This window comes from Vulpes lagopus, chromosome 2 (genome assembly GCF_018345385.1).
Source record: "Vulpes lagopus strain Blue_001 chromosome 2, ASM1834538v1, whole genome shotgun sequence".
Lineage (NCBI taxonomy): Eukaryota > Metazoa > Chordata > Mammalia > Carnivora > Canidae > Vulpes > Vulpes lagopus.
Genome location: NC_054825.1, coordinates 81,704,336 through 81,714,518, shown reverse-complemented (window position 1 = coordinate 81,714,518; position 10,183 = coordinate 81,704,336). Strand labels below are relative to the sequence as shown.

At 37.8% G+C, this 10,183-nt stretch overlaps 1 pseudogene; it reads right to left on the bottom strand.

Moving 5' to 3' along the window:
• Positions 1-272: 272 nt before the first annotated feature.
• LOC121477662 lies at positions 273-2,707 on the bottom strand (annotated as a pseudogene).
• Positions 2,708-10,183: the final 7,476 nt, after the last annotated feature.

The window sequence follows — 10,183 nt, the reverse complement described above, 5'->3', positions numbered from 1 at the left end:
TTATATCCTTCTATGATCAAAATGATAATAATTTCAATTATAAATATTATTTAGTAGATAGTGATGCTGTCTGCTAAAATAACCCATAGTGTAGTGATTCACAATTTCTATGGTAGTAAAGGGTAAGGAGTAAATGCTATACAGAAGTATTAGAAATCTATCCAATAAGGAAGATATATCCAGATCTGGATGTGTTAAGTATCAGAAACCTAAGTGAAAATTTCGAATAGGCTGATGGATATATAGGTGTAGAGTTTCACAACCAGATTCAGTCAGCAAAATTTGAGATAATGTCCCCATTTGCTCTGTCTTTTTATGGCTACCTTTATGTCTTTGTTTTTTAATGTATAGATGGCAGGATTCAAGACCGGGTTGATAGCAAAGTCAGCAATGAACAAGTATTTGTCAATTGATGATATGGGGAAAGGCCAGACATAGAGAAACATGCATGGAGTGAAAAATAGAACCACAACAGAAATGTGAACTGACAGTGTGACAAATGCTTTGGACACATCTCCTGAAGCACATTTCCAGACAATGACTAAAATGAAAACATAGGAAAGGATTAGCAGGAAGAAGGCACCCATAGTCATGAAGCCACTGTTGGCAGCAATAATAAACTCAAACTTGGCTCCATCTGTGCACGCAAGCTTTATGATCCTGGGAAAGTCACAGTAAAAGCTGTCTACTTCATTAGGACCACAAAAAGGCAAGTTTATAATGAAAGCAAACTGAGACATAGCATGAATCACTCCAATCACTCAGCCAGTGATTACAAATGAAACACATATTTTAGAGTTCATGATGTTCAGATAGTGAAGAGGCTTACAGATCACCGTGTACCTGTCAAATTCCATGGCTATGAGCAGCACCATCTCCACTCCTCCCATGATGTGGATGAAGCATATCTGTGTCATGAAACCTTGGAAGGAAATTATCTTGTATTCATTTAAAAGGTCCCCAATCATCTTTGGGACTGTTGTAGAGGAAAGTCCCATATCTATGAGGGACAGGTTGGCCCGTAGGAAGTACATAGGAGAATGTAGGTGAGAATCAAAGATTACCAAAAAGAAAATGAAGATATTTTTCAGGATGATCCCTAAATAGATCAAGGAAAATATCAATCAACATGAGAAAAACTCTAGTTTCCCAAGAACTAGAGAGTCCCAGCAACACAAACTCAGAAACCACAGAATTATTTAATGCATCCCTTGACTTGGGTAGAAGAGCTGATTTTCAAATCACCTAAAGATAGAAAATGAAGAAAGGTGAGAATCAGTGGTACAAATATAGGTTTCTTGGGGCGCTTGAGTGCCTCAGTCAGTTAAGTGTCCAACCCTCGATTTTGGCTTAGGTCATGATCTCAGGATTGTAAGATGAAGCCCCACATCTGACTTCATGCTCAGCATGGAGCTTGTTTGAGATTCTCTCCCTTGCTCTCTCTCTCTGCCCCTCTCCCCAACCCTCTCTAAAAAACCCACAAAACAAGAAATCAAATACAGGCTTTCTGTGTATGTTGCTAGATTATTCTGTGGTTCATATTCTAGAGTTAGAAAGCATTTAATTGGAAAAAATATAAAGAAAATAGAATTATTATAATGATCAGGGGAGTGATTATATAAAAAGAGAAAAAAATGAGTACTTTAGATGGAGATTAATTGGGGTATTTTCCTTCTTATTATATTAACAGGCATTTTTTTCTTGTTACTGATTTCAAGGCATTTCCCCTGACCACTTAATTCTCACAACCAAATAATCTCTAACATTAATATTCTCATACTAACTTGCACATTCTTGTCACCTGGATATTTTATTTCACCGGTCAAATAGAGATCATCAGGCTGAAACTGTTTAATAAATTTCACCTTGCTTCACCTCATCTGTGGGTTGTTTTCTTTTTTGTAAAATTTATCATGCATGTCATATATTCATATTGAAATTATTCATAATACATTGTTCAAGACACATTATTGTCATAAGACATGCATTTATCTCTATATCAGATAAAATATTGGATATGAAAAAATAAATACCTGTTATTAAGAAAATGTTTATTAAGCAAAGATAATATTAAAAGATAATTATTTATTCACCATGCAAACCACTGTACTAAGCATACTATCTCATTTTTACTTTATAAAATTCCATAAGATAGCAACTGTTTTATTATCATTTTATTAGTGGAGAAACTGAGTTCCAGAGGGATCAATTGTCAGAGGCAGAATTTGTATCTACAGTTGCAGGACACCAGAATTCCTGATCTAAACAATGGCACTATGGTCTTTAAGGACGGCCCTTTTAAGTATATCCCAGGTCTTACCCAAGATCCATCAATTAATTTTCTTCTTTAAATTTTCCTTGACCTATAACTACCATAGCTTTAACATTTTGACCTATTGTTAGTATAATGAACTCTCTTTTGAAAAGATCAAATCTCTGTATCTTGTGTTATTTTCTAATGTTTTCTCTCTCATTGGTAACTCCTCATTGGTAAGCTGGCCCACACTTTTTGTTCATTCATAAGCTAAAGATGGTGTCCACGGATTTCTCATTTGTTAGAAGAAGCTTTGGATTCTGGATACCTCATGTAATAATCACTTTTCAGTCATTACTTACCTTGATCTCTCTGCAGGATTTGATACTGTTTATCACCCCTTTGTTTCTGTAATTCTTTCTGCCTTTGGCGCCTTATCTTTTTTAAAGCCATTCCCCTTCCCACGTCTTGCTAATAGTAATTCTGTTTATTTAGGTAATTAGCTGAGGGAGTATAACACACCTACCTTCAAAGTGTGTTATATGATTTTTCTAAATCAGTTACTATAATTACATTTTTTGGCGAGAGAATGGTGTAAGAAGGGTTATGTGCCCCAGAACTGTTCAGTGAGTGCTAAATCAGTGTCATATGTGGAGGGTTTTCTCCTCAAATAAAAGGACATATCTTCATGTGCACATGGATTTTCCTGGTCCATTTTTCCTGAAATTTATTTATTTATTTATTTATTTATTTATTTATTTATTTATTTTTAATTGGAGTTCAATTTGCCAACATATACCACAACACCTAGTGTTCATCCTGTCAAGTGCCCCCCTCAGTGTGCGTCACCCAGTCACTCCATGCCCCCGCACATCTTCCATTCCATTACCCCTTGTTCGTTTACTAAAGTTAAGTGTCTCTCATGTTCTGTCACCCTCACTGATATTTCCCACTCATTTTCTCTCCTTTCCCCCTTATTCCCTTTCACTATTTTTTATATTCCCCAAATGAATGAGACCATATAATGTTTGTCCTTCTCTGATTGACTTACTTCACTCAGTGAAGTAATCCCCTCCAGTTCCATCCACGTTGAGGCAATTGGTGGGCATTTGTCATTTCTAGTGGCTGAGGAATATTCCATTGTATACATAAACCACATCTTCTTTATCCATTCATCTTTCGATGGACACCGAGGCTCCTCCTACAGCTTGGCTATTGTGGACATTGCTGCTGTAAATATCGGGGTGCAGGTGTTCTGGCATTTCACTGCATCTTTATCTTTGGGGTAAATCCCCAGCCATGCAATTGCTGGGTCATAGGGTAGTTCTATTTTTAACTCTTTGAGGGACCTCCACACAGTTTTCCAGAGTGGCTGCACCAGTTCACATTCCCACCAACAGTGCAGGAGGGTTCCCCTTTCTCCACATCCTCTCCAACATTTGTTATTTCCTGTCTTGTTAATTTTCCCCATTCTCACTGGTGTGAGGTAGTATCCCATTGTGGCTTTGATTTGCATTTTCCTGATGGTCTGTGATGCGGAGCATTTTCTCATGTGCTTGTTGGCCATGTCTATGTCTTCCTCTGTGAGATTTCTGTTCATGTTTTGCCCATTTCATGATTGGATTGTTCGTTTCTTTGCTGTTGAGTTTAGTAAGTTTTTTATAGATCTTAGATACTAGCCCTTTATCTGATGTGTCATTTGCAAATATCTTCTCCCATTCTGTAGGTTGTCTTTGAGTTTTGTTGACTCTTTCTTCTGCTGTGCAGAAGCTTCTTATCTTGAGGAAGTCCCAATAATTCATTTTTGCTTTTGTTTCTTTTGCCTTCATGGATGTATCTTGCAAGAGGTTGCTGTGGCCAAGTTCAAAAAGAGTATTGCCTGTGTTCTCCTCTAGGATTTTGATGGATTCTTGTCTCACATTTAGATCTTTCATCCATTTTGAGTTTATCTAAGTATGGTGTAAAAGAATGGTCTAGTTTCATTCTTCTGCACGTGGCTGTCCAATTTACCCAGCACCATTAATTGAAGAGACTGTCTTTTTTCCAGCAGATAGTCTTTCCTGCTTTGTTGAATATAGTTGACCATATAGTTGAGGGCCCATTTCTGGGTTCTCTAGTCTGTTCCATTCATCTATGTGTCTGTTTTTGTGCCAGTACCACACCGTCTTAATGAGCACAGCTTTGTGGTACAACCTAACATCTGGCATTGTGATGCCCCTGGCTGTTTTTTTTTTCTCACTGTGTGTCTCTCTCATGAATAAATAAAAGTCTAAAAAAAATAAAAGAGAGGGATGCATGAGTTGACCTATTGGAATCATGGGTAAGATGTTCAAGTTCATGCAAAAGAGATAGAAAAGGGTTTTGATAATAAAGTTAATTGTATACAATCTGGTATGGAGGGGTTGTGGAATGCTTCTAAAAGCACAACTGTTGTAAAAATATTATTTATAATAGCATTTTCTCCTAGAAGAACGGCGCTAATGGAACTGCTGCACATTGAGTGTAGAAACCAGAACTGAGTTCCAATTGTCCTTCCATTGGTCCCACAGTGACTGTTGTTCTCTGCTGGGGTTGAGATAAGTCACATGACAGCTCGTGATCAAGGTGCAAAAATTAGTCCTAGATATTCTGGGTAATAATTAGTGCTGAGAGTATAAACAATCTACATATCAACAGGACTGGTGGTGGGATAACTGCCACTACTTTGTAGGAAACTGTGCCACTGCTGACAGGGCTCCAGTAGTGAGAGTTTTGAATGTGCATGTCAGCCTGACCCTGACCTGAAAATGGAATAAATAGCTAAGCTAGATATGACTTTATAAATAATACACCTAGTTTTGTAATAATTAATGGATATGGTATGAGTAGTTGGAATCCACCTTCTTAGGGCTAAAGTGAGGGCTAGGGTTGGTGCCTCAATAAATGTGGGTATCGATGTTGTGAGTCAGTGTATTGGTTCCTTAATGAAGAGCCCGAGAGCATCAGAGATGGATCAGAGTGCACCATGGGGCCCACAATGTGTGTTCTTCTCTGAAGTTGCAGAAAGGCTGATACTTTTCACTGGATTAGTGTGAGGAATGTTACAGCAAGTCACACAGGTATAATCACTGACAGATTAATTATTAACATGCCAGTAGGAAGAGGAATTGAACCTCTGGCAGTAAAGTCTAAGTTTTAGGAGTTACCAGGCTGTGCCACACTAACATGCCCTGTTCTTGGGCAGAGTGAGATATAAATCGGTTGGATTAGTATTACCTCCTCTATTAGTGTGAAGGCCCTTTCGTAAAGTGTTTGGTAAACAGGTGAGGCTTGTTCCTTTAACTTTTAAAAATCTTCCGTTAGATGCATACCTGTGTGGGTTAACAATTAGGTTAATAAGTAATGAATTATTCGGTTAAATTTATCTTATTGTTAACTATCGGTGATTATCCCTTCTAATACAAGCTTATGCAAGGAGAAATAATTCATGTTACCCAGTGGAACAGTAATTCCTCTAATTATTAATGGATGGATTAATTGAGTATTAGGTTAGGAGTTTGTCTTTAGTGTTTGAATTTTTTATATTTTATTTACATTCAATTTGCCAACATAAAGCATAGCAACCAGTGCTCATCTCCTCCTGTGCCCTGTTTACTACTCATCACCCCATTACCTCTCCCCCACCCACCTCTGCAACCCTTTGTTTGTTTCCCAGAGTTAGGAGTCTCCCATGGTTTGTCTAAATTGCCCTGGGTAGCAGAGACATTTTCACAATATTGATTCTTCCAATCCATGAGTATGGAATGCTTTTCTGTCTCTTTGTGTATTCTTTGATTTCTTTCATGATTGTTCTGTAGTTTTTAGGGTATAGATTCTTTTCCTCTTTGGTTAGGTTTATTCCTAGGTATCTTATGTTTTGGGGTGCAATTGTAAATGGGATGGGCTCCTTAATTTCTCTTTCTTCAGTCTCATTGTTAGTGTATAGAAATGCCACTGACTTCTGGGCATTGATTTTGTATCCTGCCACACTGCCGAATTGCTGTAGGAGTTCTAGCAATCTTGGGGTGGAGGCTTTTGGGTTTTCTATATATCAGTATCATGTCATCAGCGAAGAGGAAGACTTCTTTGACTTCTTCTTTGCCAATTTGAATGCCTTTTAATTCTTTTTGTTGTTTGATTGCTGAGACTAGGACTTCTAGTACTATGTTGAATAGCAGTGGTGAGAGTGGACATCCTATCATGTTCCTGATCTTAGGGGAAAGGCTCCCAGTGTTTCCCCATCGAGAAGGATATTCGCTGTGGGCTTTTCATAGATGGCTTTTAAGATGCTGAGGAATGTTCCCTTTATCCCTACACTCTGAAGAGTTTTGATCAGGAATGATGCTGTATTTTGTCAAATGCAGAGGATCATATGGTTCTTGTATTTTCTCTTGTTGATATGATCTATCACGTTGATTGTTTTATGAGTGTTGTATGAACCTTACATCCCGGGGATAAATCCCACTTGGTCATGGTGAATAATCTTAATGTACTGTTGGATCCTATTGGCTAGTATCTTGTTGAGAATTTTTGCATCTGTGTTCATCAGGGATATTGGTCTGTTAATTCTTTTTGGTGAGGTCTTTGTCTGGTTTGGCATCAAGGTAATGCTGGCCTCAGAATGAGTTTGGAAGTATTCTTTTCATTTCTATCCTTTGAAACAGCTTTAGTAGAATCAGTCTTATTTCTTCTTTAAATATTTGGTAGGGGATCCCTGGGTGGCGCAGTGGTTTGGCGCCTGCCTTTGGCCCAGGGCACGATCCTGGAGACCCGGGATCGAATCCCACGTCGGGCTCCCAGTGCATGGAGCCTGCTTCTTCCTCTGCCTGTGTCTCTGCCTCTCTCTCTCTCTCTATCATAAATAAATAAAAATTAAAAAAATAAATATTTGGTAGAATTCCTTGGGAAGCCATCTGGCCCTGGACTTTTGTGTCTTGGGAGGTGTTTGATGATTGCTTTAATTTCCTCTCTGGTGATTGTAGGAGTTGGTCTTTAGTATTAGAATAAAGGGGAATATATTGTTGAACTTAAATATTTTAATTGGCGGCTAGTTTAGGCTAGCTATCGTGTGGTTTATATTACTCTCCAAGGAAGGTTGTGTCCTGTATTTAAAGGCTGTACCTTTCTATATTAGTATTAAAGTTTATGTTGAAGTTATTATTTTTTAAGGTAAGTTTAAAGTTGAATCAAAAAGTAAAGTTCTGGATAACAACTGTCACCAGGCTTGATAGGCTTTTCATGTTTACCTATAAACCTCGCTATTGTGCTTCATAAACGGGTTTGTTCTTTAAACTGTATATAGGTAGCTTATCTGGTTTCAGGGCAGTTAAGTTCTCATTAATTTTCTGGGTAAATCATTAGGCAAAAATGAAAGAGGGTAAGCTTTGCTATTTTTTTCATAATAAATTTATTTTTTATTGGTGTTCAATTTGCCAACATACAGAATAACACCCAGTGCTCATCCCATTAAGTGCCCACCTCAGTGACCATCATCCATTCACCCCCACCCCCTGCCCTCCTCCCCTTCCACCACCCCTAGTTCGTTTCCCAGAGTTAGGAGTCTCTCATGTTCTGTTTCCCTTTCTGATATTTCCCACACATTTCTTCTCCCTTCCCTTCTATTCCCTTTCACTATTATTTATATTTCCCTAATGAATGAGACCATATAATGTTTGTCCTTCTCCGACTGACTTACTTCACTCAGCATAATACCCTCCAGTTCCATCCACGTTGAAGCAAATGGTGGGTATTTGTCGTTCCTAATGGCTGAGGAATATTCCATTGTATCCATAAACCACATCTTCTTTATCCATTCATCTTTTGATGGATGCCGAGGCTCTTTCCACAGTTTGGCTATTGTGGACATTGCTGCTAGAAACATCGGGGTGCAGGTATTTAGTGCTTTTAGTATTTTGTTTATCGTTCTCTTATTGTACTTTTTCTATGGCCTCAACTAAAATTTTCATCTCTTAAACTTTTAATTTTACATACATGTTTTTTAAGTTCATTTATAATAATTGGGTTTGTTAGGGCACTGGGGAGGCTCAGTCAGTTAAGTGTCTGCTTCCGCTCAGGTCATGATCTCGGGGTCCTGGGATCTAGGCCTCTGTGGGGCTCCCTGCACAGCAGGGAGTCTGCTTCTTCCTCTCCTTTTGCACCTCCCCCTCTCATGCTCATGTTCTCACTCTCACACACTGTCTCTCAAATCAATCTTTTTTTAAAAAGCTTGAGTTTGGTAAGTTTGGACTAGCTTTGTTAAGGTGCTGATATTAAATGAAATCTGCTATGTGTAACCTGGGTGCTTTACTTAAGGTACAGTTTGATCAGTCCAAACACACTTTCCATGATGTGGATATAATTATTAGTAGGTTAATATAGGTTAATAATGATATAATAATTAGTAGGTTATATGTAGGTTTTGATGATTGAGGAGGGTGATGTGTCTGTGCCTCATGGCTTAATTCATTTAAGTTCTCTCATCTCAATTTATTACTAAATTCACTTTTAGTTTTTAATTTCATAATGACTTTAATATAAATTTTGATGTTTTTAGAGTGGAAAATGTAGCCCATTTCCTATCTTGTAAGCTATGGCTTGACCTAACATTTTAATGTTTTTATGTTTGTCCTTACTGTAAATCCATCTACTGAAGGTGATGGTAGGTAGACCATATTAATAAGATGTAAGGTTTATCGGGGCTTATCCATTATACAACAGTCTCCTGTAAAGATACAAAGCACCCCCAGTTCTTTGAAATGTGGCTGTTGGTGGTAGTACTCTGGTGAATAGTTTTTTTTTTTATAATAATTACTTGAGTTTGGGCTAAGCATTATGGAGTATCTATTCTCAGTTTGGGTCTTAGCTGTTGTATAGTCAGGAATATTAAAACACTTTTGTAGTTTATTTTTATTTTAGTTGTGACTTTTTGTAGCCTAGTTAAAATTTAACTTTACCGTAAAAATGTCTTTAACATGCTTTATCAACTTGGGTTAATAGTAGGCTACAGTGTCTGGAGCAAAATTTACCAGCCCTCATTGATATAACTGTCAAATTTTCATTTATGGTTTTTATCACCGCTATTTCCTGTGGGTGCATGGTAAAGCAAGGCGTGCAAGCCACTTTTTGGTGTACAGGAGTGTCAGCACACAAAATGGCATTTGGAAGGATCTGATTTTCTCTAGTAAACCCAACAGGATTTATTGACCATTTTCAGAGAGCATAACCTATCTGGATACTTCAGGTGAAAGAGACTGAACTGCTACAGATGACACCAGAGTACATGCATGGTTTCTTCCCTTAGCACTTTCCTTGAAAGGTGTTACTACCGTTTTATGTTCATTTAAAAATCACAGAGTATTGATAATGTAACATTATGTTAATGGCTAAAGAATACCGTAGGAATAAATTTTAAAAATACAAGATGTTTAAGGTTGGATAGACAATCTTTAGGCTCCAAGAGTTTAAATATTCAAGGTAAGATTCTCTTCAAACCGTCAAATATTTAAGATAGAACTCAACCTAGAAAAGGGGGTGAGACTGTCCTTTTTCCAGTGGATAGTCTTTCCTGCTTTGTCGAATATTAGTTGACCATAGAGTTGGGGCCCATTTCTGGGTTCTCTATTCCATTCCATTGATCTATGTATCTGTTTTTGTGCCAGTATAACACTGTCTTGATTATCACAGCTTTTTTACAACTTGAAATCCAGCATTGTGATGCCCCCGGCTCTGGTTGTCTTTTTCACAATTCCCCTGCCTATTCCGGGTCTTTTCTGATTCCACACATATCTTAGGATGATTTGTTCCAACTCTCTGAAGGAAGTCCATGGTATTTTGATAGTGATTGCAGTAAATGTGTGAATTGCCCTGGGTAGCATGGACATTTTCACAATATTAATTCTTCCAATCCATGAG